Source organism: Canis lupus, chromosome 27 (genome assembly GCF_003254725.2).
Source record: "Canis lupus dingo isolate Sandy chromosome 27, ASM325472v2, whole genome shotgun sequence".
In the NCBI taxonomy this organism is placed as follows: Eukaryota; Metazoa; Chordata; class Mammalia; order Carnivora; family Canidae; genus Canis; species Canis lupus.
The window spans coordinates 37297811-37322397 of NC_064269.1; the positions used below are offsets into that span (position 1 = coordinate 37297811).

The window sequence follows — 24587 nt, forward strand, 5'->3', positions numbered from 1 at the left end:
AGAGGAGTCTATAATTTAGAGTCCCGATACTGTGAGGCTCCCTGGGTGGGCTCAGTCCATTAAGCACCAGACTCTTGGTTTCAGCTCAGGTCTCCATATCAAGGCGGTGAGATCTAACCCCTAGCAGCTCCTGCTGTGTCTGGAGTGGGCTTGAGAGCCTCTCTCCCTCTCTTTTCCTCTTCCCTCACTTGTGTTCTAAATAAAATAACTTTTTTCTTTTAAAGATTTTATTTTTTTTAAAGATTTTATTTATTTATGAGAGCCACAGAGAGAGGCAGAGATCCCAGGACCCCAGGATCATGACCTGAGCCAAAGGCAGACACTCAACCACTGAGCCACCAAGGGGCCCAAAATATATATATTTTTAAAGAATACTGTAAAGCTACATAAGTGTATATAGAAAAAGACAGGACCTGCCTAAACCTAGGTGATCCAGCAGGCTTTTCCTGTCTCCCTGCAAGTGGGCTGTGTCCTAGGGTCCTGGTTCCTGGTCCCCACCACCTGCCATCCAGAGGAAAGGCCCACGAGGGGTCGCCTAAGATTTCCACCAGTGCACAGGGACAGTATGTCATCCAGCCCCCACTCCAGAATCTGGATCATGGCCACCCAGGACTATTACCCAAGCCACGGAGGGTTCTACTTCCATCAACAGCTCCTGCGGAAGGCAGGGCATCCTGGAGAAGCCATCTCTCACCATTCCCATCTCCCTATGCTGACCAGGGTCCCTGGGGACAAGCAGCTTCTTTTACCGGAAGTTCACTTTCCCATTCGTGGCTCTAGAGTTGAGGTACCCAGAAGGCTGAAGACTCTTCCCAGGCCTCCAGTGGTTCCATCACCTGTGACATGGCTCTGGAAGCCATGAGGAAGCGGCCCAGTGGCCAGCCTGACAAGGCCAACACTGGGCCCCAGTCCTGAGTGGCCAAGACCAGCCACTAGGTTTCAGAAGATGCTAGGCTTATCAGAACTCCTCCCCACCGCTCCCCTCCCCGTAGAGTAGTCAGGCTGCAGCCAGCAGAAGCAGTTGAGTACTTTTATATCAAAACAGCTAAATACCAAAAAGGGAGTTGAGAGAACTCTACTCTTTACTATCCAAGCCACACAAAAGTTCTTCTGACACCTTGTAACCATGTGCCCTGCACCAAATAGAAAATAAACTCCAAGCAGCCAGTAAAACAGACATAAAAAAATATCCAAAGCACCATTAATAAGTGAAAAAACAATTGTTTCAAAACACTTTGTATAGGTTGATCTCATTTATGCTTAAATATGCATATATGTCTACATTGAACTTCCATATATACATATATTTATATAGATACTTGGTTAGCAAAAGTGCTGCATAGATAAAATCCAAACTATGAGCTGTGATTACATCCAAAGAGAAAAATTGGATGGGAAGGCAGGGGAGAGGGAACTTTCACTTTTATTTTGTATATTTCAACAAAAGAAATGTAATTCTAAAGTTTGAATAATTAAAATTGAAGCGAGGAGAATACCATTTAAAATTTAGGACTCGTATTTATTACTTCATATTCTCCTATGTTTATCTACTAACATAGACTATTCCACCACTAAGGAATTGAGATAATTCCAATAAAATAAGTCTAGGAGAGGCATGGGTCTTTCAACGTCTAAAAGCTTTCTTCTACTACCAGTGATTTATGAAACATGTTTTGAGGGTTCAGCGATCTGTACGAGTCTTAGTTGGAGCTCGCCGAGAGAAAGAGAAGGAGATCTACATTAAGGAGTTGGCTTACGTGATTGCAGGCCTTTGCAGAGGCTGGGATCTGGAATCTGCGCTGGCCACCACGAAGACAAGCAGGAGCTTTAGGGCAGAAACCAATGCTTTAGTCCTCAGGTAAATTTCTCTGTGGAAGCCTCAGTTCTGTTCTTATATCCTTTAAACTAATTGAATTAGGCCCACCCAGATTATCTAGGAATCTTACCGTCCACTGATTATGGACTCTAGGCTTATCAACAGAATATCCCAGAGTAACACCAGGGTTAGTCTTTGAATAACTGGGACCAAGCCAAATTGACTCACAAAAACATGTCACAGGATGTATACGTAAAGAACAAAAACAAAAAAAACACATATCACAGTTACCATTTTTAAAGTTTTTTAAAGATTTTTTTTAATGTATTTATTTGAGAGAGAGCGTGCACAAGCTGGGGGAGGGACAGAATTAGAAACAAGAAGCAGACTCACTGCTGAGTGTGGGGGCTTACCCCAGGACCCTGGGACCAGGACCCTAAGATCATGATCTGAGCTGAAGTCATATGCTTAACTGACTGAGCTACTCAGGCGCCCCCACAGTTACCATCTTTGAGTGCAGACCTTATAACCTGTAGTGGCTCTAATTGCTTTACACATTACCTCGGTCACTACATTATAGTCCCACGGTCAGCTACCAAAGTGATTGATTGATTGATTGGTTGATTGGTTGATTTTTTTATTCATAAGAGACACAGAGGCAGAGGGAGAAGGAGGCTCCCCATGGAGCAGGGAGCCCGATGCAGTACTTGGGATCAAGGCCTGAGCTGAAAGCAGATGCTTAACCAACTGAGTCACCAAGGTACCCCCAAAGTAGATTCAAATTTAGGTACCTGTGATTCTGAAGCTTACTTGTATTAATGTAACCCACTTAGTTGCAGAGACTGGCTCAATTTACACATAAAAAGGAGACTTATTTCAGTCACAGGTAGGCTAACTGGAAAAGTGAGATGGTTTCACTAGCAACTGATAGGGTTCTAGTGACTGACTACTTTCTCTCTTTTTCAGGGAACACATGGCCTCTGTCTCTCTTAGAGTCTCCTTTTCCCCCCTAAGTGTTCGCTCTGTTCATCTCCCTTATTTATATATATATATTTTTAAGATTTTATCTTAAGTGATCTCTACACCCAAGGTGGGGCTTGAACTCACAACCTCAAGATCAAGAGCTGCACATTCCATGGACTGAGCCAGCCAGGCAACCCTGTTCACCTCTCTAATTGTCTTACTTCCTCTACTCCAAGTTTCTGTTCCATAATACTTGAACTTGCATACAATCCCTCTTGGATGCTTCCATCTTCTGTTTTTATTGTTGTTGTTGTTGTTGTTTTATTCATAAACATTATGGCTACTTGGCAATTTTTTCAAATTCCCCAAAGAGGGACAATTTAATTGCCTCAACTATCTCCTGGGCTGTTTAAAACATGTTCCTACCAAGGTGCTGTCCATAGGAATTAGAAATGAGAGGCATGAACCAGTCTGTAGACTTTGAAGAGACAAGTGATTAGATGTGAATGTTGCAAAGGAAGAGTGAATGAAAAGCAAATCACAGGTTTCTACAGTGACTGGAGTGTTGCTCTTCAAAAATAGTTGTATTTGAGAGAAATACATCATACCTGGGCCCCACGGTCTCACCCAGTGGCCCCATCCTTGCCTAACCTGTCTCTTTATCCAATGATCCCATAAGCCAGCATGACTCATGCAGGAGTAACACTTTAATTCTACACTCAAAGCCCAACGCCAGCTTGTGTTTCTCACCATTACCAGGACCCCCTTGGCTTATTTCTGTCCTGTCTGTGCTCTAAATTCAGTGTCATTGAATCATCTCAGTTCTAATCTCTGTTGTTCTAGGCTTTGAATCTGTGTCTACTCATTCTCAATATTTCCATCTTGATTCTCCTCTACTCAATCTTAGCTTAACTCTTCAGTAGTCTAGTAAAAATCACTGATTTTGGTAGGAACAGAGCTCTGTCTCAAAACTCTGGAATCGAGCTCCATTTTCTATTGACTATGACTGGTCAGGGTGGCCATGTCTCCTTCAAAGCAGAAGGAGAAGAGTCATCTGTTTCTGTATCATCTATCTTTTGAGCACCTACTATTTTGTCAAACACTGTGGTGGGTGATCATGCTACAAGGTTAATGAGAAATAGTCTTTACCCTTAAAAAGCTCCTAGAGGGAATCCCTGGGTGGCTCAGTGGTTTAGCACCTGCCTTCGGCCCAGGGCATGATCCTGGAGTCCCGGGATGGAGTCCTGCATTGGGCTCCCTGCGTGGAGTCTGCTTCTCCCTCTGCCTGTGTCTCTGCCTCTCTCTCTCTCTGTCTCTCATGAATAAATAAATAAAATCTTAAAAAAAATAAAAAAAAGTCCTAGAAAAGAGAGGCTACCAATCCACAATTACATACAATTTGACTCAAACACGCTGACATGTGGAGGAAGTTGTTTTAATTAGTTTAAAGTTCCAAAGAAGGCTTCCCAGAACAGAATAGCCAGGATCTTAATATTTTTAAGTTTTAAATATTTTTAAAAATGTAAATATTATGCACATAGAGAAAAGTGCATGAATCACAAATGACACTCTGAAAATTTTCATGAATGTATGACAAACACCAAGATCCAGAAGTAGAACATTACTATCCTTCCAGAGCTCCACTTATGCCTCCTCCCAGTCTTCTTGCTTACATTAAAAGAAGTTAGGAGTGAGGGGCACCTGGGTGGCTCAGTGGTTGAGTATCTGCCTTTGGCTCAGGTCATGATTCTGAGGTCCTGGGATCAAGTCCCACATCGGACTTCCCATGGGGAGCCTGCTTCTCCCTCTGCCTATGCCTCTCTCTGTGTGTCTCTCATGAATAAATAAATAAAATCATTAAGAAAAAAAAAAGAAGTTAGGAGTGAAAAGTGATAAGGATACACTTGGCAGGAAGAATAGCACGTTTAAAGATGGAGAGGTTTAAGGAGTGCAGAAGGTATAAATTGGTGTGACTCAGCAGTGGGAGAACAAGGTGATTGGAGATAAAGCTGAGTTCCTCTATCAGCAGAAGCCTGATCATGAAAACCCTTGTCTTAAGTTGAGGAGTTTAATTTTAAAACTAAAGGCTATGGAGAATATCCAGAAGGCTTTTTTTTCCAAGGGGGGGTGCCTAACTTGATACATCTTGCCATTTAGGAACATTCTGGCAGTGGGCTGGAAGGATGAATTAGACAGGATCCACTGGAGACTGGAAGGTTTCTTAAAATACTACAGCAGTTAGGCCTGGATAAAATGGATGAAGACTTTAAGGCAGGACTAGAGTCATGGATGAGGGAGGGCACTGGTGAATATTAAGGAGTGGCCTCTGCCTTAGCTAATTAGTTGTGGAAGAGGTGTGGTTGAGGGGTGATTCATCAGTTGCGTGTTTAACACCCAGTGCTCATTACATCACATGCCCTCTCATGCCCATCTCTCAGTTACCACATCCCCCCACCACCTCCCATCCAGCAACCCTCATTTTTTGTTTCCTAGAGTTCAGCATCTCTTATGGTTTACCTCCCTATTCTTTTCTTTATGATTTTATTTACTTATTCCTGAGAGACACAGGGAGAGACACATGAGAGACACAGGCAGAGGGAGAAGCAGGCTCCCTGCAGGGAGCCCAATATGGGACTCGATCCTAGGACTCCAGGCTCATGCCCTGAGCCAAAGGCAGATGTTCAACCATGAGTCACCCAGGGGCCCTCTCCCTCTCTATTTTCATCTTATTTTCTTTTCCTTCCCTTCCCCTATGTTCATGTTTTGTTTCTTAAATTCCACATGAGTGAAATCATATGATAATCGTCTTTCTTTGAATTATTTCATTTAGCATAAAACTCTCTAGTTCCATCCATATCGTTGCAAGTGGCAAGATTTCATTCTTTTTGGTGGCTGAGTAATATTCCACTGTGTATATACAACACATCTTTATTCATTTATCTGTTGATAGACATCTGGGCTCTTTCCATAGTTTGGTTATTGTGGGCATCGCTGCTATAAATATTGGGGTGCAGGTGTCCCATCAGATCCCTACATTTGTATCTTTGGAGTAAATACCTAGTAGTGCAATTGCTGAGTTGTTGGTAGCTCTACTTTTAACTTTTGGAGGAACATCCATACTGTTTTCCAGAGTGGCTGCAATTTGCATTCCCACCAACAGTGTAAGAGGGTTCCCTTGTCTCTGCATCCTTGCCAACATCTGTTGTTTCTTGAGGACTACAGGTTTACGTTGAGGCATAACAGCAGGAAAATGGTTGTAAATAATAGATGTCGGTTGGAAAAATAGATTTGGTAGTCATCAGCCTTATGCTCTCACATATATATATTTTTTAAGATTATTTATTTATTCATGAGAAACACAGAGAGAGAGGCAGAAACATAGGCAGAGGGAGAAGCAGGCTCCATGCAGGGAGCCCAATGTGGGACTCCATCCTAGGACCCCAGGATCACGCCCTGAACTGAAGGCAACCACTGAGCAACCCAGGTGTCCCCATATATATATATATTTATATATTTATATGTATATTCTTTTTTAAAAGATTTTATTTATTTACTTGACAGAGAGAGAGAGCACAAGCAGAGAGAGGAGCATGCAAAGGGAGAAGGAGAAGCAAGCTTCCCGCTGAGCAGGGAGCAAGTGCAAGGCTTGATCCAAGGACCCTGGGATCATGACCTGAGCCAAAGGCAGATGCTTAACTGACTGAATCACCCAGGCACTCCAGGCTCGTGCCTTCTTAAATGAATTAATGCATGTATAGGAGGTCCCCAAGAAGAAAAGATATTAAATGCAAAGAAATGAGAGGGATAACTGGGGATCACAGACAGGTAAGGTGTAGAAAGGGAAAGAAGAATCTAAGAATGGGTCTCAAAAGAGACATCCAGGGGAAAAAAGGGGGGAAACCAAGGGAGCAGCATCCATGGAGGCAAAGGAGTAGGGAATTTTCACAAAGGAGTGGTTAGAAGCAGATAAGATAATAAGTACTGGGTCACCTGGGTGGCTCAGCGGTTGAGCAACTACCTTCAGCTCAGGGCGTAATCCCAGGGTGGGGATTGAGTCTGGCATCCGGCTCCTTGTGGGGAGCCTGCTTCTCCCTCTGCCTATGTCTCTGCCTCTCTGTGTGTCTCTCATGATTAGGTAGATAAAATCTTAAAAAAAAAAAAATAAGCACTGATTGGATTTAATGATGTAAAGGTGAACAACAGGGCTTCAGTGAAAAGGTGGATACATCAGGGTGAAGAAACAATAAGCAGGGAAGAATTGGGGATTGGGAGCAATAGTAGGAAATTGTTCTTTCATAAAGTTTGACAGTATGAGAGGGAATTATAGGATTTGTATTCTTTTGTCCATTATTGTTTTTAGAAAATAACCTGAAACATGGTACACCCTGATTCGTGGTGTTCTGACTGATTTTTTTATGAGAGAGTGTGCACTTGTGTGCACATTGTAGGGGGAGGGGGACAGGGGCAGAGACAGAGAGAGAATCCCAAGCAAGCTCCACACTTAGCACAGAGCCTGACATGGGGCTCAATCTCATGACCCTAAGATCACGACCTGAGCTGAAATCACGAGTTGGACACTCAACCGAGCCACCCAGGGGCCCAATTGATTGCATCTTAAGCAGAGCTACAGGTCAAACTAATCAGCAGATTCTTAATTCTTCTGAGATTGCCTGCAATCAGGCTACTTCTCTTGCCTGGGAGGCACAAATAATATCTTCTGTTTTGATGGGGGGCAGGATGGCTTTATCTTTTCTGTAGTGTTTCAGATCAGTTGATGCTTGGTATTATAGCAGGCCAAGGTTTGCACAGTACATTAGTCAAGGGTGAATTTGCCTGGTCTTACTGAGTGGAGGGCTGATATGATACCCATCAAAACTTGAGATCACCACCACAAGCCATCACTCCTGAAAAATGTGAAGGTAGATTAAAAGACATCAGGTAGGGCAACCCCGAGTGGCTCAGCAGTTTAGTGCTGCCTTCGGCCCAGGGCATGATCTTGGAGACCCGGGATCGAGTCCCACGTCCAGCTTCCAGCATGGAGCCTGCTTCTCCCTCTGCCTGTGTCTCTGCCTCTCTGTTTCTTGAATAAATAAATAAAATCTTAAAAAAAAAAAAAAAAAAAGACATCAGGTGATTTGGTAAACTAGGTTATGACCTGGAGTCTGAGCTACCCTAGGCCTTATAAACTTTTCAAAGGTCTAAAAACCATTTAAGATCTAAAAGCAAACACCTCTAAAATACTCAGCTACCCACTGCCAAACTGCTGAAAAGCAACATAAACAAATGTTTAAGTAAATACCAACAAAATATAATGTGCCAATTGGCCAAAGTTACTTATGTATAAATTTAATGTTACATATATGCAACTGATACATAGTAGAATCCCCTGTGCTGTACATATTTTAAAGCTTTTTCTGTATATTATGATATTTTGACACCTTAGAAACGGTCATCTGGCTGGCTCAGTTGATAGAGTCTGAGTCACATGTTGGGCATAGAGATTACTTAAAAAAATTAAAATTAGGGAAGCCCAGGTGGCTCAGCCGTTTAGCGCTGCCTTTGGCCCAGGGTGTGGTCCTGGAAACCGGGGATCGAGTCCGGCATCGGGCTCCCTGCATGGAGCCTGCTTCTCCCTCTGCCTGTGTCTCTGCCTCTCTCTCTCTCTCTGTCTCTCTGTGTCTCTCATGAATGAATAAATAAAATCTTTAAAAAATATATAAAATTTAAAAAATTTTTTAAAAATTAAATTAAATTAAAAAAACAACACAACCACCTTCAGTCGTAGAGATAGCAAGGACTCAGCATGTCCTTGATGTGCAAACTAACAAATCCATAGCCATACCTCCTTATTTGGCCGATATCCCCAGGAAGCAAAATTCTTCTCCCTTTTTCTTTTTTTTTTTTTTTATGATAGTCTCACACACACACACACACACACACACACAGAGAGAGAGAGAGAGAGAGAGAGAGAGAGAGAGAGAGGCAGAGGGAGAAGCAGGCTCCATGCACCGGGAGCCCGACGTGGGATTCGATCCCGGGTCTCCAGGATCGCGCCCCGGGGCCAAAGGCAGGCGCCAAACCGCTGCGCCACCCAGGGATCCCCTTCTCCCTTTTTCATCCCAGGACCAGGCACCAGGCAAGTAGAGACCACCACTATAGGTTAGAGCCCAACAAAATTAATCAAGCTAGATAGTCCTATTTACCCTACTCTGCCTTGCCTTTCCCCCTGAAAACTCCAATGCTCTCCCCTAAACGTTCTGCTCCCTCCAGGCTTCTGCTCACTGACCACTCTGATGTTCTTTCATGTGGCCCTGTATGGCATGCTGTGCCTCCTGTCTCTAGAACCTGTGAATATAATAAATTTTTCCTGAGTATCTCAGTCTCCTCTTATGGCTGCACTTGACTGATCACCTCATAAAAGAATGTAAAGCACGCCACAACATAGCAGGTCTTAAGATAGTTCCTAGTGATCTCCTTGATCCATCACTCATGATCGTACCTTATACATGCCTCTTTCCCAAGTCCATGAGTGAATCTAGTTGGTGAACCTGAGGATGCTCTCACCCCCCACCCCAGTCATATACTGCCCTGGGTATTTCCTTTAATCCCTGACAGAGTCTCTTGTTTTATCAAACATAGGTGGTAGACGCTTGTCATTCTCAAGTTTAACGTTTTCGGGTTGAAGGAGAACAGAATATACCACCTCCAAGTATGCCTCATACTGATTATTGTGAATCAAAGGTACTTGAGAAAAAGCTGATGCAAGGAGGACGCTCTGACCCTCCTTTGTCCTCCTGGAAGCAGTACATAAATCTCCCATGTGAAAGTTACCTCCCTTGTACTGGGAGAGTAGAAGGCATCCTGCTCACCAGAGAGAGGGAATACAGGGCCAAGAAGGCTATATAAATAAAACTTTTACTTATGCAACAATTTACTACTCCAAACCCAAACCCCTTTGTCTTGCCAATTTTTTATAAATTTGTGTTTCTTTCTAAAAGCTTCCTTCTTTGGTCACTTCTTTGAGTCTTATATTTTTACAGGGCTCCTATACATATAAAATTAAATTTGTTTTCTTCCTGTTAAAAAACAAAAAACAGAGAAGAATGGAATATCTTTCCATTCTTACATGGTTTTATTATTTCCTTAGAAGACTCGGTTTCTATGATTTGCAATACCTTTTTAATTTTGTGCATGAAAAAAAAATTTTTGTGCATGAACTCTAAGGCTGGTGCAAAGGAAGTTGACCTATATTTCAGCATGGTCTTATTATTCTTTATTTATCATATAGGGGATAACTTGTTTCCCTGCGGGAAAAAAATGCCTTGAAGTGATATATAACTCTTTACTGAAGGCTGAGAAGTTTATTACCTTGTGGTATAAGGATGTTCGTAGGAAGCATGTGACTCTCCATGGAAATGTAATTTGGGATACAGCTGGGAAAACTGTACGAACAGGCACCTGGGTGGCACAGTGATTGAGCATCTGCCTTCGGTTCAGGTCATGATCCTGGGGTTCTGGGATCGGGTCCTGTATCGGGCTCCCAGCAGGGAGCCTGCTTCTCCCTCTGCCTATGTCTCTGCCTCTCTCTGCCTCTCTCATGAATAAATAAAATCTTAAAAAAAAAAAAAAAAAAAAGAAAACTGTACAAACATGTCCCTCATTAGGGGTTTGAATTTTGAAGAAGATATAAGGAGGCAGTTTTCCTTATTATTTTAAGACTAGATTATTCTACCTCTGTTGCTTACTTGGCAATATAATCTCCCATATGGCTCTCCTTTTAGATCATTATTCTAAAAAATACTGTGCAAGTCTTCTTCTTAATGACTAGTCAGACCCTGGGAGAGTGTCTCTGCCATTTATCTCTCAAAGAATATGATTGGCTCACCAACCTTACCTTCACAGAAATCCCATAGAATAATTTACTCCTCTAAGACTATACCATTTTTCAGCAGCTATCCTTTGGCTCTGGCTTTACCCTAGGAACTATCCAATGGCTTTATCCTATGAACTTGGTCAAACCTCTGTGCATTTGTCAAAAGCCCAGGAAGATCTACACACCATCCACCAGCTTGTCTAAGATATGTTTGGTTTTTTTAAAGAATTTATTTATTTATTCATGAGAGACACTGAGAGAGAGGCAGAGACACAGGCAGAGGGAGAAGCAGGCTCCTCGCAGGGAGCCCAATGTGGGACTAGATCCCCAGACCCAGGATCATGCCCTGAATCGAAGGCAGATGCTCAACCGCTGAGCCACCCAGGTGCCCCTAGTGTAAGATACTTGACAAGTTGTAGCATAAAGTAAAAGCATCAAGTACTAATAGAAAATCCAAGCTAGAGAAGTTGACTGGTTTGCTTCTTGGTATGTCTCCCCTACCTCCAATCCAAGCTTTGAAGACTGCCCCCTCCTCTTAAAGCTACTATAGTGACAGTTAATAATTCCTTTAGATTCTCTCTCCAACAACCTCCCTCTATTCAGATATACCCTCACTGAAATTTCTAGCTCACAAACCAGCATCCAACTCCAATAAAAATGAAAAAAAGTAGATGCTTGAGGAATTGCCCACCTTTTTCCGAGTCTAGCATGTGACCCAAAGACAGGATCTGGTTGCTAGCACTGCACAGTTGGGTATACAAGAGGCATACTTAGGTCCCATTCCATACAGGTGTCCAAGTTGAGGGCTGGTGTCTCCTTTATTCCTGATTTTCTAAGCCAAAACAACAAACTAATACATGCATCCATGTGGTGGTTCACAAAAAACAATTACCGAATATTGCCAATGCCCACAAACCTGGGAAAATCAAGAATATATTTCCCATTGATTTCATAAAAATGGTCAGAATCCTGGAAGCAACAGATGCCATACTTTCACTATTTACAAGGTGAGAATAGGGCTTAAGGGAGCCAAAAAGAGACAGTAACGTGTCCTGGGGATGCTAACAGCTCAGGAGCTATCCCACATGTGGCTGAGAGGAAAGGGGAAGGTGTGATTATCAGGATCTGGACAGGTTAGCTGTAGAAAGGCCAGCTCAGGACAGAACTTGTCTGAAGTCACACACCATTGGAGAGATAGGTACAAAGCCTGGCTAGGTTGATGCATAGCAAGCTGTTCTAATCTTTGGACCATGAAATCTGCACAGCACAAATAACCACCTTTGAGTGTTAATCAAATAAAAATCTTCCCCTAGGGTTTTAAAGCTGTCATGGTCCGTGAAATTTGGTTTCTTTTTCCTTCTGATTTAAATCCCATGAGGCCTTCATGTACCCTTTATCGGAGATGAGATCCAAACCCAAAATTAAGCCAAGAGGGATAAAGAATGTTGAAACCAGTGAGCTACAGAAATTTGCAAGGGCCTTCATAAAGATTGGTAAAGTTGAACCAGAGTCTTAAAAACACAAAATCCGTCAAGAATAGAATGACAAAATTAGAGGAACCTGTGGTGATCATCTACTTAGAGTACAAGCTCTCACACTTGTTTTTTTTCCTAAGAAAGTTACAGGGGCACATGGGTGGCTCAGTTAGTTGAGCATCTGCCTTCAGCTCCGGTCATGATCTCGGGGTCCTGGGACCGAGCCCCACATCTGGCTCCCTGCTTCGCTCCCTCTCCCCCTCCCTGCCACTGTTGCTCTCTTTCTCTCTCTCTCTCTCTCAAATAAATAAATAAAATCTTTTTTTAAAAAAAGTTATAATATTATTCTTAATGAAATATTTTCACCTTGGCTCACTCAAAGATGAGATTTTGTAAATATATACTTTAAATACAGCAATGACTTATATGGCAATAACAGCTTAAGCTCAGAATTGTATCCTGTCCTAGGATGGCTCATCTGTCCCATAATCTTACTTCGAGTTACTGTTAATCTTTCTTTGGTACCCAGTGGGAAATAGATCTGATATGTAGAGAAAGTTATAAGAAATGCTCTTTTTGTCACAAATAACTGCTTCCTCTTTGGTGAGGCAGTATAGTGGCATGACAAGGAACTTAAACTCTGGAAGCAGAGACGTTTAAAACTTAATAGGTATGTGACCTTGGTCAAATCATGTGAACTTTCTGTGCTCGCTTTCTTATTTACAAAGTGGGAATAGTAATAGGACTTATTTGATGGGACAGCTGCTAACATTAAATCGGTCCATATACATGACCAACTTTTAACAGTACCCAGTATATGAAAAGTACCTTATTATATTTACTGTTTGTATTATTTTTCCCCATTCAACCTAGTACCTATAATCAAGGGCATATAAAATTCATTTCCCCGATTTGTTTACAAAGCTGCCTCTACTAATTATACTGAGACTTGTAGGTTTCCCAAGCATCCATGGTATAGTTGGGAGCAGAAGAAAGCCACTTCATCTATAACTTTGAAGCTGGGGTGGGAGCAGGGAGTCAGGATTAGAGACATAGTTGTAAAATACCAAATAATAATAGCTTTCATTTTTTGAGTGCTTATTATATCCCAGGCTGTTCTAAATGCTTTCCATGTATATCTCATTTGATTCTCCTAGCAACCCCATGATAGTGATTCCACTATCCCCATTTAGAGGAAGAAAGTGGAACAGGTAAAGTAACTTGCCCTTGGTCACACAGCAGGAACTAAGAGCTAGAACTTGAGCAGTCTGGACGTTCCAGTTGTTCTCTTAACTATCAGACATCATAATATCATATAGTATTTAATATTGTAGGTTGGGCTGATATTCAGCCAACATAACAGTGCAACCAGGCTAGCTGTCTGATTGGCTGGTGCCCTGTTCCGATTTAGTTGGCGCTTGGGTGATATCCATTGTTAGTATCTTATGACCATCACCTCTGATTATAGTTGAAGCCATGGACATGGATGAGATCTTATGAGAAGTGTGTTTTTTATCAAAGGAGTAAACTAGTATTTGAGCACATGAAAGCCAAGGTGAGTTCTGTTTTAGTCACTGCTATCTCCCAAATTGGTTTTACTAAATCTCTGCAAATACGTGAAGATAAAAATTGAAGAGAGTTTACCTGTCCTTAGCATAGGTTTTCTGAAGGAGTTGAGGAGCAAAAGATAGGTAAATAAAATAATTTTAAGAAACTTGGCTGGGAAGAAATGGACACAGGACCACATTTTTGGAGAATAGAGGAAAAGTTGCCTTTTTTCATCTGCCATTTACAGCCTCAACGGTGACATTTCGAAAAAAAATTTTTTAAGATTTTATTAAGAGACACAGATAGGCACAGACACAGGCAGAGGGAGAAGCAGGCTCCCTGAGACAAGCCTGATGTGGGACTCGATCCCAGGACCTGGGAATCGCCCTGAGCCAAAGGCAGATGCCCAACCACTGAGCCACCCAGGCGCCCCAGACATTTTGAAAATCCTAACAGACCTTTCAGAATCCCATAAAATTATTCCAAAGTTCATCTATGAAAAGAAACATGTGAGAACACCAAGGAAAATTCTGAAACTTATTAAGAACACCAAGAAAACAGCAAGACAGTCATGGGGCTTACCTCTTAGTTACTTGACCTCCTCCTCCTTTCTATGTTTTACTGGAACTCACCACAGACTTCCTGGGTCACACCCTCAGCTATGTTATCAATTGTAGGTACTTTGCTTTCAAAATAGTTAATCCATCCTGTTTCTGATTATAGCATACCATTCTTCAAGCTTGATTGTTTAAATACACCCACGAGACCTATTTAATGATCTTATCAAGATTTCTAGCTGGTTGACCTTTCTGACTTTTCCCAACCCACCAGCCCTATTTTCTTTCTTATCCAGCTCAGACTCCGACTCACCTGAAACTATTTTGCTCCTCACTTTATTGCTGTCATCTGCTAAAACCCCATCTGCACTCTCCGTGCCTACACCTTAGCAGCTCAGTGTAACTGGAGAAGGCCACACAAAAGGTAGATTAAAGACTATGAATTTAAGATCACAATCCCAAGTGGGCCCCTATAGCTGTAGAGCATGGTGAGTCTACTTGGTTTTTCTTGTCAACTCTCTCCCCCCATCTTGGGTGGGAGGAGGTGGAGATGAGTGAATATATATCTATAGATATATATTTTAAGATTTTATTTATTTATGAGACACACAGACATAGGGAGAGGGAGAAGCAGGCTCCCCGCTGAGCAGAGGCTTATGTGGGACTTGATCCCAGGACCCTGGGATCACTACCTGAGCCAAAGGAAGATGCTCAACCACTGAGCCATCCAGGGGCCCTGAGTGAATATATTTATACTCTGGAAGAGGTAAGAGTCTTAATATACATTGTTTTGTTTTTGTTTTTAAGATTTTATTTATTCATGAGAAACACACAGAGAGGCAGAGACACAGACAAAGGGAAAAGCAGGCTCCCTGTAGGGAGCCTGATGTGGGACTTGAGCTAAAGGCAGACACTCAGCCACTGAGCCACCCAGGAGTCCCTTAATAAGCATCGTTAAAGATGAAAGTAAAACAAACAAGTTTGATGTCCTTCACTCAAGGGAAAATCATCCAGTACTAGGGGAGTATGGTCCCTCATAAGCAATGAAGCACTCTTCTCAGGGATGTTTGGCCAAGAGTGAGTTTTATAAGTCATTTAGAAGCCACAACTTGAAAACGTGGCATGATTAACTAGGATGTCAGGGATTTCCTTATAAAGCTATTTTCTAGGGCAAGGTGAGCTAAAGCTGAGCGGGGAGGAGAGTGATTAGTCTGTTATGTTTCTTTAACAATAGAGCATGTCGGGTGGCTCAGAGGTTTAGCACTCCCTTCGGCCCAGGGTGTGATCCTGGGGACCTGGGATCGAGTCCCACGTCAGGCTCCCTGCATGGAGCCTGCTTCTCCCTCTGCCTGTGCCTCTGTCTGTGCCTCTTTCTCTCTGTGTGTTTCTCATGAATAAATAAATAAAAATCTTAAAAAAAAAAAAACCCACAACGGAGCATGTCTTTCTTATAAGTAGGAGCTGACTTAGGTTTCAGCTAGTTTTGTGACGTGGACTGGCCACCATTTTGTGGGTACCTAAATGAGGTTCTGGGCCCAATTCCAATAGGAAAGGAAGGTGACACCCACATACACCACAAAGCAATGCTTAGGACACCAGCTGGTGTCATTTCTGACACTATTTACTGGGAGATAGCATCAGATTCCACATAATAAGGTCTCAGTCTAACGAAGATTGTCACACACCTCCCATACCCCAATCCCTGCCTTCAGACACCAATGGCAGGTTCATTACCTGTGTCTTGACTGACCAGCTACAAACTGAAGTTTCCAGCAACTCCCTGCAATAGGATGGCAATCACAAGTTCAGGCTATCACCTGTGTTTTTGACCAACTGGTTATAAATCAGAGGCTCCTACAACACTCCCAGGGTTTAATTTGCTAGAGGGCCTCATAGAACTCAGTGAAACATTTTACTTCCTAGAGTGCCAGCTTCTTATAAAAGGATATAACTCAGGAACAATCAGAATAGATACATTAAGCAAAGTGTGGGGAAATGATGGGAGCTTCCACACCCTCCCCAAGCACAAAGCTCTCCTGAAATCTCCAGCTGTTCACCATCCCTGAAGTTGTTCAAACCCTGTCCCTTTAGTTTTTAAGAATGATGGCTCCGGTGCTTCAGCAATGATGGATTAAGTTATTGGCCACTGGTGATCCATTTAACCTCCAGTTCCTCTCCCCTCCTGGAACTTGGAACTGGAAGTTCCAACCCTCTAACCACGTGGTCAGTTCCCCTGGCAACCACCCCTCTTTCTTAAGTGACTTGGGGCATTACAAAAATTACCTCATTAACATAACAAAAGAGGCTTTAATCCTTCATCCCTCCAGCCACTTAGGAAATTCCAAGGGTTTTAGAAGCTCTGTGCTAGAAATATGGATGAAGACCAAATATATATTGATGACAATTCAAATTATAATTCACAATAGCATAGTTCCGATACACAAATTACCTTTCGCAGCATGATATAGAACTAGAAATTTATATATGTGACTACATAAAATTAACATTTCTCCTAAGGGGAAGAAAAAACAAAATCAATTTTAGTATATGTGCTGCTGAAACGAGCACAGAAAAAACAAAATCAAAAGGGAAAAATACATTATCACAGAAATGGATGTTTTCTCTAATGTACAAAGCTCTCTTACAAATTAATAGAGGAGAGATGACAAAAACCAAAAGAGAAATAGGCAAAGGATAATAACAGACAATTCCTAGAGGGACTGTTTTTCCATTACCCAGTGTTGGCAAGAATGTGGGAAAACTGGAAGTTCACGCTTTTTCTTAGATACATTCTTTCTGGACCACTGACTTCATGCCCAAAACTATGTAATTGCTTACTGAATCTACTATTACCCTGGGAGCCCTGGGAATTTTTTTCTTCTCTCTTCTGTGCTTGAAATTTTCCTGAGCAGACAATATTATTCCTGTCTCACAAACAAAATTCAAGTCAGCCCATTCTGTAGGAAAAAACCAACTTGGGTATTTCCTATTAATACATCTGGCAAAAGTTCCCAAGGTTGATATGACAGTCTCGGATCAACAGCCCCCCAGCCCCCCTCCCCCCACCATGACATATAAGAAAATTCCGATACTATCAGTTTTCTATAAATCAGGCAAGGAGATTTAAAAACTGGAAAGAAAACCAACTTCCTGCAGAAATGATGTAGATTTTATTTTTTGGAAGAGAAAGGAAGAGAAGGGAGGGGCAGAGGGTGAGGGAGAGAGAGAATCTTTTTTTTTTTTTAAGATTTTATTTATTTATTCATGAGAGACACAGATTGAAAGGCAGAGACATAGGCAGAGGGAGAAGCAGGCTCCCTGTGGGGAGCCTGATGCGGGACTCAATCCCAGGACCCACAGATCACAACCTGAGCCAAAGGGAGATGTTCAACCACTGAGACATCCAAGTGCCCTGAGAGAGAGAGAAAGAATCTTAAAAGAGGCTGTATGCCCAGTGAGAAGCCTGAGACAGGCAGGGCTCAATCTCCCAACCCTCACTGAGATCATGACCTGAGCTGAAATCAAGAGTCTGATGCTTAACCAACTGAGTCACCCAGGAGCCCTGTGGATTTGAAATATTAACAAAATTTGCAAATGTTTGACAAATGGCAGATCTATTAGAAGTGCTGAAGTACTAGAGTCAAATTCTAAACCCACACCAAGAACCACCCACCTAGCCACTCCCAAGTTCTTGCCACAGAAACTGAAAGTGTGTCTTGACTCAGCCACAAGGTTTTGGGGGTAATTTATTATATAGCAATAGATGACTAATGGAGTAGAGAAATAGAAGTTTCTGACTTCAATCTTCCCTTTCCTTAAACCATATATCATCTTAATCTTTTCCTTAAGCCATGATCACTAAAATTTATAGATGATTAAATTAAGGCCCAGACGAGTTAATATACTTATTCAAGGTTACAGTGTTTAAATGACAGAGCTATGAACATTTTTAGGTTTTCTGACATACAGTGTTCCTTGTACCCTCTCATGTCGCCTTTAGTAGTTTTAAATTATTGGGGGTTTTTTTCCTAATGAAATGATTGTATAGACAGGGAGGTCCTATATTTGCCACTGACCTAGTCACTGTGGAAATAAAGATGAGTGAGGCAAGTCAAGTGGATTTTGCATAAGGTAGAATGGTGAGATGAAGGAACAGTACAGGGAAAAATTTGATGAGAGTAGTGGATGTGAAAAGGTTCAGACACACAACAGAAATTAAACGACCAGATTGAGTATATTTGAGCAAGATGGAGATTTCAAAATTGAAAAAATTTATATTGACCTCAGAGATTCACTAAGGGTCAATCTAAACTTATTTTTCTTCAAGAAATATGATGATCATAGGTATATCCTTACTTAATATGTTATGTGTTTATTTAGAGTTTTAAGTCTTTCCCATATTGTTCTATAACTTTGTCATGTAGTTCTTGTGTTACTTATGATTCACACTTTAATGACTTATCCATTACCAACTTCCCAAATCAAATTAACAAAATGTTTTTTTTTTAAGATTTTATTTTTAAGTAATGTCTACAAGTAACATGAGGCTTGAAATCATCACCCCCCCCCCAAAAAAAAGAAATCATCACCCCAAGATCAAGATTCACATTCTCTATGGACTGAACCAGCCAGGTGTCCCATCAAGTTAGCAGGAAAATTTTTTTTTTTTTTTTTTTTTTTTTTTTTTGAGGGAGAGAGAGAGAGAGAGACACACGGGGTTGGAGGGTGGAAGCAGAGGGAGAGGGAGAGAACCATAAGCGGATTCCGGGCTGGGAATGGAGCCCCAACAGGTTCTCATAACTCTAAAAAATGACGTGAACTGAAATCAAGAGCCAGATGTTTAACTGCCTGAGTCACCCAGGCGCCTCATAGTTAGCAAAAACTTTTATTTTTTTGAAAGATTTTGTTTATTTATTCATGATAGACACACAGAGGGGGAGAGAGAGAGAGAGAGAGAGAGAGAGAGAGAGAGAGAGAGAGAGAGAGAAGCTGGCTCCCTGCAGGGACGCTCCATCCCAGGACCCTGGGATCATGACCTGAGCCAAAGGCAGATGCTCAAACACTGAGCCACCCAGCTGTCCCTAGCAAAAACTTTTAAAGCAAGAATAAAATGACAAAAGGTAAGTGATTGGGGGTGTGGACTATGGAGGAATATATTTAATATACAAGACAAGGCAGGGTGGCTGGCTGGCTCAGTAGAGCATATGACTCTTGATCTCGGAGTTCTTAATCAAGCTCCACATTGGGCATAGAAATGACTTAAATAACTATTTCTTTTAAAGATTTTATTTTGGGCAGCCCCGGTGGCGCAGCGGTTTGGCGCCGCCTACAACCCGGGCATGATCCTGGAGACCCTGGATTGAGTCCCACCTCAGGCTCTCTGCATGGAGCCTGCTTCTCCCTCTGCCTGTGTCTCTGCCTCTCTCTCTGTCTCTGTTTCTATGAGTAAATAAATAAAATCTTTTTTAAAAAATAAATAAATAAAGATTTTATTTTTATTTATTAATGATTTTAGCTCAGGTCATGATCTCAGGGTCATAGGATCCAGCCCCATTCTGGGTTCCAGCTCAGCAGGGAATCTGCTAGAGATTTTCTCTCTCTCTTCTCTCCCCTCTCCCCAGTTTGCACTCTATGTCTTTCACTCTCTTTCTCTAATAAAGAAATAAATCTTTAAAAAAATTTTTAATTAAAAAATGCATATAGGGGATCCCTGGGTTGTGCAGAGGTTTGGCGCCTGCCTTTGGCCCAGGGCGTCATCCTGGAGACCCGGGATCGAATCCCACGTCGGGCTCCCGGTGCATGGAGCCTGCTTCTCCCTCTGCCTGTGTCTCTGCCTCTCTCTCTCTCTCTCTCTCTCTCTCTGTGACTATCATAAATAAATAAAAATTTAAAAAATTAAATTAAATTAAATTAAATTAAAAATGCATATAATTTTCATATGGACATTTCCATAAGTTCCCAACCTCAGGATGCCTGGGTAGCTCAGCAGTTGAGTGTCTGCCTTTGGCTCTCTCATGAATAAATAAATAAAATCTTTAAAAAAAAAAAAAAGTTCCCAGCCTGTATTTATGCCCCCCCCACACACCTACCCAGAAAACTGAGTTGCATTCCCCATGCCAACCCAGGAGGGCAAGCAAAGCAAGTATCTGAGCCAATCTGACTCCATTATGAAAGTTGTTTTTTCTTTTTAAGATTTTACGTATTTATTCATGAGAGACACAGAGAGAGAGAGGCAGAGAGAAAAGCAGGCTCCACGCAGGGAGCCCGATGTGGGACTCGATCCTGGGTCTCCAGGATCATGCCCAGAGCAGAGGGCCAATGTTTAACTGCTGAGCCACCCAGGCGTCCCTCCATTATGAAAATTGGTGAGATGTTGGTTACTGGCATATCCTGAATGCCCAAACAAAAAAATTTTTTAATTAAATAATTTTTTTAAAAAGCACACTGGCTTTATTTAGTCCCATGGTGTTCTTTTTCTGACCCTGGCTAAATTGCATAATCTTTCCATTTCCTAGTTTCCTCATGTGGCAGGCACTTTATGTGTTCACCAAACTCCATTTTCTTCTTTTCCTGGACCATGTTTCTGTCTTTCTTAGAGTTGAGTGGAGCCACATGACTGCTTCTGCTTAGTGGAACTGAATCAGAAGTGATGTTTGTCATTTCCAGTCCTTGATTCTAAAAGTACTCTTTCAAGGCACCCGGGTGGCTCAGCCAGTTGAGTGTCAGACTCTTGATCTCACCTTGGGTCTTGATCTCAGGGTCATGAGTTCAAGCCCCGTGTTGGATTCCATGCTAGCCATGGAGTTTGTTTGTTTGTTTGTTTGTTTATTTATTTGAGAGAGGCAGAGAGAGAGAGGCAGAGACACAGGCAGAGGGAGGAGCAGGTTCCATGCAGGGAGGCCGATGTGGGACTCTATCCCGGGTCTCCAGCATCATGCCTCGGGCGGAAGGCGGCACTAAACCACTGAGCCACCCGGGCTGCCCAACATGGAGCCTACTTAATAAAATAAAATAAAATAAAATAAAATAAAAAATAAAATAAAATAAAATAAAATAAATAAAATGAAATAAAATAAATAAAATAAAATAAATAAAATTTAAAAATAAAATAAATAAATAAATAAATAAAATAAATATAAATAAAATAAAATAAATATAAATAAAATAAATATAAATAAAATAAAATAAAATAAATAAAATACACTCTTTCACACAAATTAATGCTTTTTGTCTCTGTCTCTCTATTCTCCCATGTGTGCTCTCTCTCCTATGAGGGGCTGAATGTGGAGAACTCCAGAATTCTCCGAAGGCCATAGGACATGGAAGGAATTTGGGTCCCAAAAAAACTGCACAGATCCACGACACTCTCACCCAGTTTACATTAGGCTGCAGTGTGAGGAAGAAATAACTGTTTTTTTTGCATTTAGCCACTCAAAGTTTAAGATGTTGATAATTACGACAGTAAATCATCCTATAAATTCTGACTAGTAAATCTTCTGTTAAATCTTACGATGTCCTGGGATGCCTGGGTGGCTCAGTGGTTGAGTGTCTGCCTTTGGCCCAGGCCATGATCCTGGAGACCCGGGATCAAGTCCCACATCGGGCTCCCTGCATGGAGCCTGCTTCTCCCTCTGCCTGTGTCTCTGCCTCTCTCTCTCTCCGTGTCTCATGAATAAATAAAATCTTTAAAAAAAAAAAATCTTACGATGTCCTGAGTCAGAAATAAGTATGACCTGTTCCTTGTTTCCCTTTAGCATCTTAGAAATTGGTTCCATGTAATTATTTGTCCCAAACACACGGCAAAAGTCCCTACAGTTAAAATGCAAGATGGCCTCCAGTGATTCTCACCTCCTGGGATTCAAGTCCTTGTGTCGTCCCCTCCCACATGAATCATGGCTGTCTGGCATTACCAATATAACACTGCAGAAGAAGTGGTGTATGATTCCAAGACTGAGTCATTAAAGACGGGGCAACTTCCAACTTGGTCTCTCTTAGGCAACTTACTCTGTAGAAAGCTGGCTGCCTTAAATGAGGACACCTAAGCAGCCTGGGGAGAGGCATCCTGGCAATAAACAGACCTCCCTTCAACCACTAGCACCTACTTTCCAGTCTTGTGACTGTGCCATCTGGGAAGCATATTCTCTAGCCTCAGTCAAGCCTAGAGATGACTGCATCCCTGGCTGACAGCTTCACTGAAACCTCTTGAGAGATCCTGGGCCACAAACACTCTGATAAGTTACTCATGAATTCCTGATGAAGCTGACACAATAAATATTTATTGTTGTCTTAAAGCCACAATGGACTGGAATAATTTATAAGAGGGCAGTAGGTGACATGCTCCATGACAGTACTGTTTGCTAAAATTTCTAGATTTTTTTTTAATCTCTTTTTTTTTCCTCTAGCATTATTGGGACATAGTTAACATACAACATTGTGTAAGTTTAAGGGGTACAACATAGTGATTTGATATAATATATATTGCAAAATGATTACTACAATAAAGTGAGTAAACACATCCATCACCTCACATAGTTACAGTTGTGTGTGTGTGTGTGTGTGTGTGTGAGACTGTGTGGTAAGAACATTTAAGATCCACTCTCTTAGCAAACTTCAAGTATACAATACAGTATTGTTAAATATAATCACCATGTGGTACATTACATCCCCAGAACTTATTTATCTTAAAACTGGAAGTTTTTACCCTTTGACTACCTTCATCCCTGCCCTTCAAACACTAATCTTCTCTGTTTCTATGAATTTGGATTTTTTAGATTCCACACATAACTGAGATCATATAGTATCTGTCTTTTCTATTTCAAATAGCATAATTCCCTTAAGTTTCATCCATGTTGTCACAAATTGCAGAATTACCTCCTTTTTATGGCTATATAATCTTCGCGTGTGTGTATACACACATCTATATATGTATATATGTGGGTATGTATATAATATACATCACATTTTCTTTATTCATTCCTATTGATGGACACATAGGTTGTTTCCATGTCTTCAACTATTATAAACAATGTTGCAATGAACATTCGGTACAAATATCTTGAGACAGTGATTTCATTTTTTTTTTTTTAAGATTTTATTTATTTCAGAGAGAAAGGATACAGCGGGGGTTGGGGGAGCAGCAGGCAGAGGGAGAGGGAGAAGTAGACTCCCCACTGAGCAGTGAGCCTGACTCAGGGCTTAATCCCTGGACCTTGGGATCATGACCTGAGCCAAAGGCAGATGCTTAACCTACTGAGCCACCCAGGAACCCCAAGATAGCGATTTTGTTTCCTTCAGATATATACTCAGGAAAAACATTGTTGAATCATACTGTAGTTCTTTTTTCTTTTTTAAGTAGGCACCACACCCAACTCATGACCCTGAGATCAAGACCTGTGATCAAGAATTGGATGCTCAACCAACTGAGACACTCAGGCACCCCATTGTATTTCTATTTTTAATTTTTTGAGAAACTTCCATACTGTTTTCCATGGTGGCTCTACCAATTTACATTCCCACCAACAGTGTACAACTGTTCCCTTTTCTCCACAATCTCACTAACATTTGTTATCACTTATTATTTTTTAACATATTATTTATTTATTTGAGAGAGGAGAGAGAAAGAGCATGAGCAAGGAAGAAGAGGGAGAGGGAGAAGCAGATTTCCTACTGAGCTGGGAGCCTGATGCAGGGCTTGATCCCATGACCCTGGGATCATGACCTGGCCAAAGGCAGAAGTTTAACTGGTTGGGCCCCCAGGCTGCCCATCAATTATATTTTTGATGATAGAAATTCTAACAGGTGTGAAGTGATATTTCATTGTAGTTTTGCATTTCCCTGATTATTAGTAATGTTGTACAACTTTTCACATAGGTGTTGGCCATTTGAAAATCTTCTTTGGAAAAATATCTATTCAGGTCCTTTGCCCATTTTAAAATCAGATTGTTTAGTTCTTTTGCTCTTGAGTTGTATGAGTTCATTATATATTTTGAATACTTGCCCCTCATTAGATATGTAGTTTGCAAATATTTTCTCCCATCCCATAGGTCGCCTTTTCATTTTACTGGTTGTTTCTTTGGCTATGCAGAAGCTTTTTATTTTTTATTTTTTTAAGATTATTTATTTATTTTATTCATAGAGAGAGAGACACACACACACAGAGGCAGAGACACAGGCAAAGGGAGAAGCAGTTTCCACGCAGGGAGCCCTTTGGGGGACTTGATCCCTGATCCCAGGATCAGGCCCTGACCAAAGGCAGATGCCCAACTGCTGAGCCACCCAGGCATCCCTCTTTTTTAGTTTCATATGAAATTTAGAATTGTTTTTCTATTTCTGTAAAAAAAAAAATACCATTAGAA

General features: G+C 41.5%; 1 protein-coding gene across 3 annotated transcripts in view; it reads right to left on the minus strand.

Annotated features, from left to right (window-relative positions):
* RIMKLB (ribosomal modification protein rimK like family member B) overlaps positions 1-16426 on the minus strand; it is a 170574-nt gene extending 154148 nt beyond the window's left edge. The window contains exons 1-3 of one of the 3 annotated variants that reach the window (XM_035707132.2): positions 15967-16426; positions 14546-14635; positions 1758-1825 (exon numbers count right to left, since the gene is read on the minus strand). The gene's annotated coding sequence lies outside the window, so the exon portion shown is untranslated. Of the gene's footprint in view, positions 1-1757; positions 1826-14257; positions 14408-14545; positions 14636-15966 lie in introns of those variants that run through there. The other 2 variants (XM_049102415.1, XM_035707133.2) reach the window with 2 other exon arrangements.
* Between the last annotated feature and the right edge of the window lie 8161 nt (positions 16427-24587).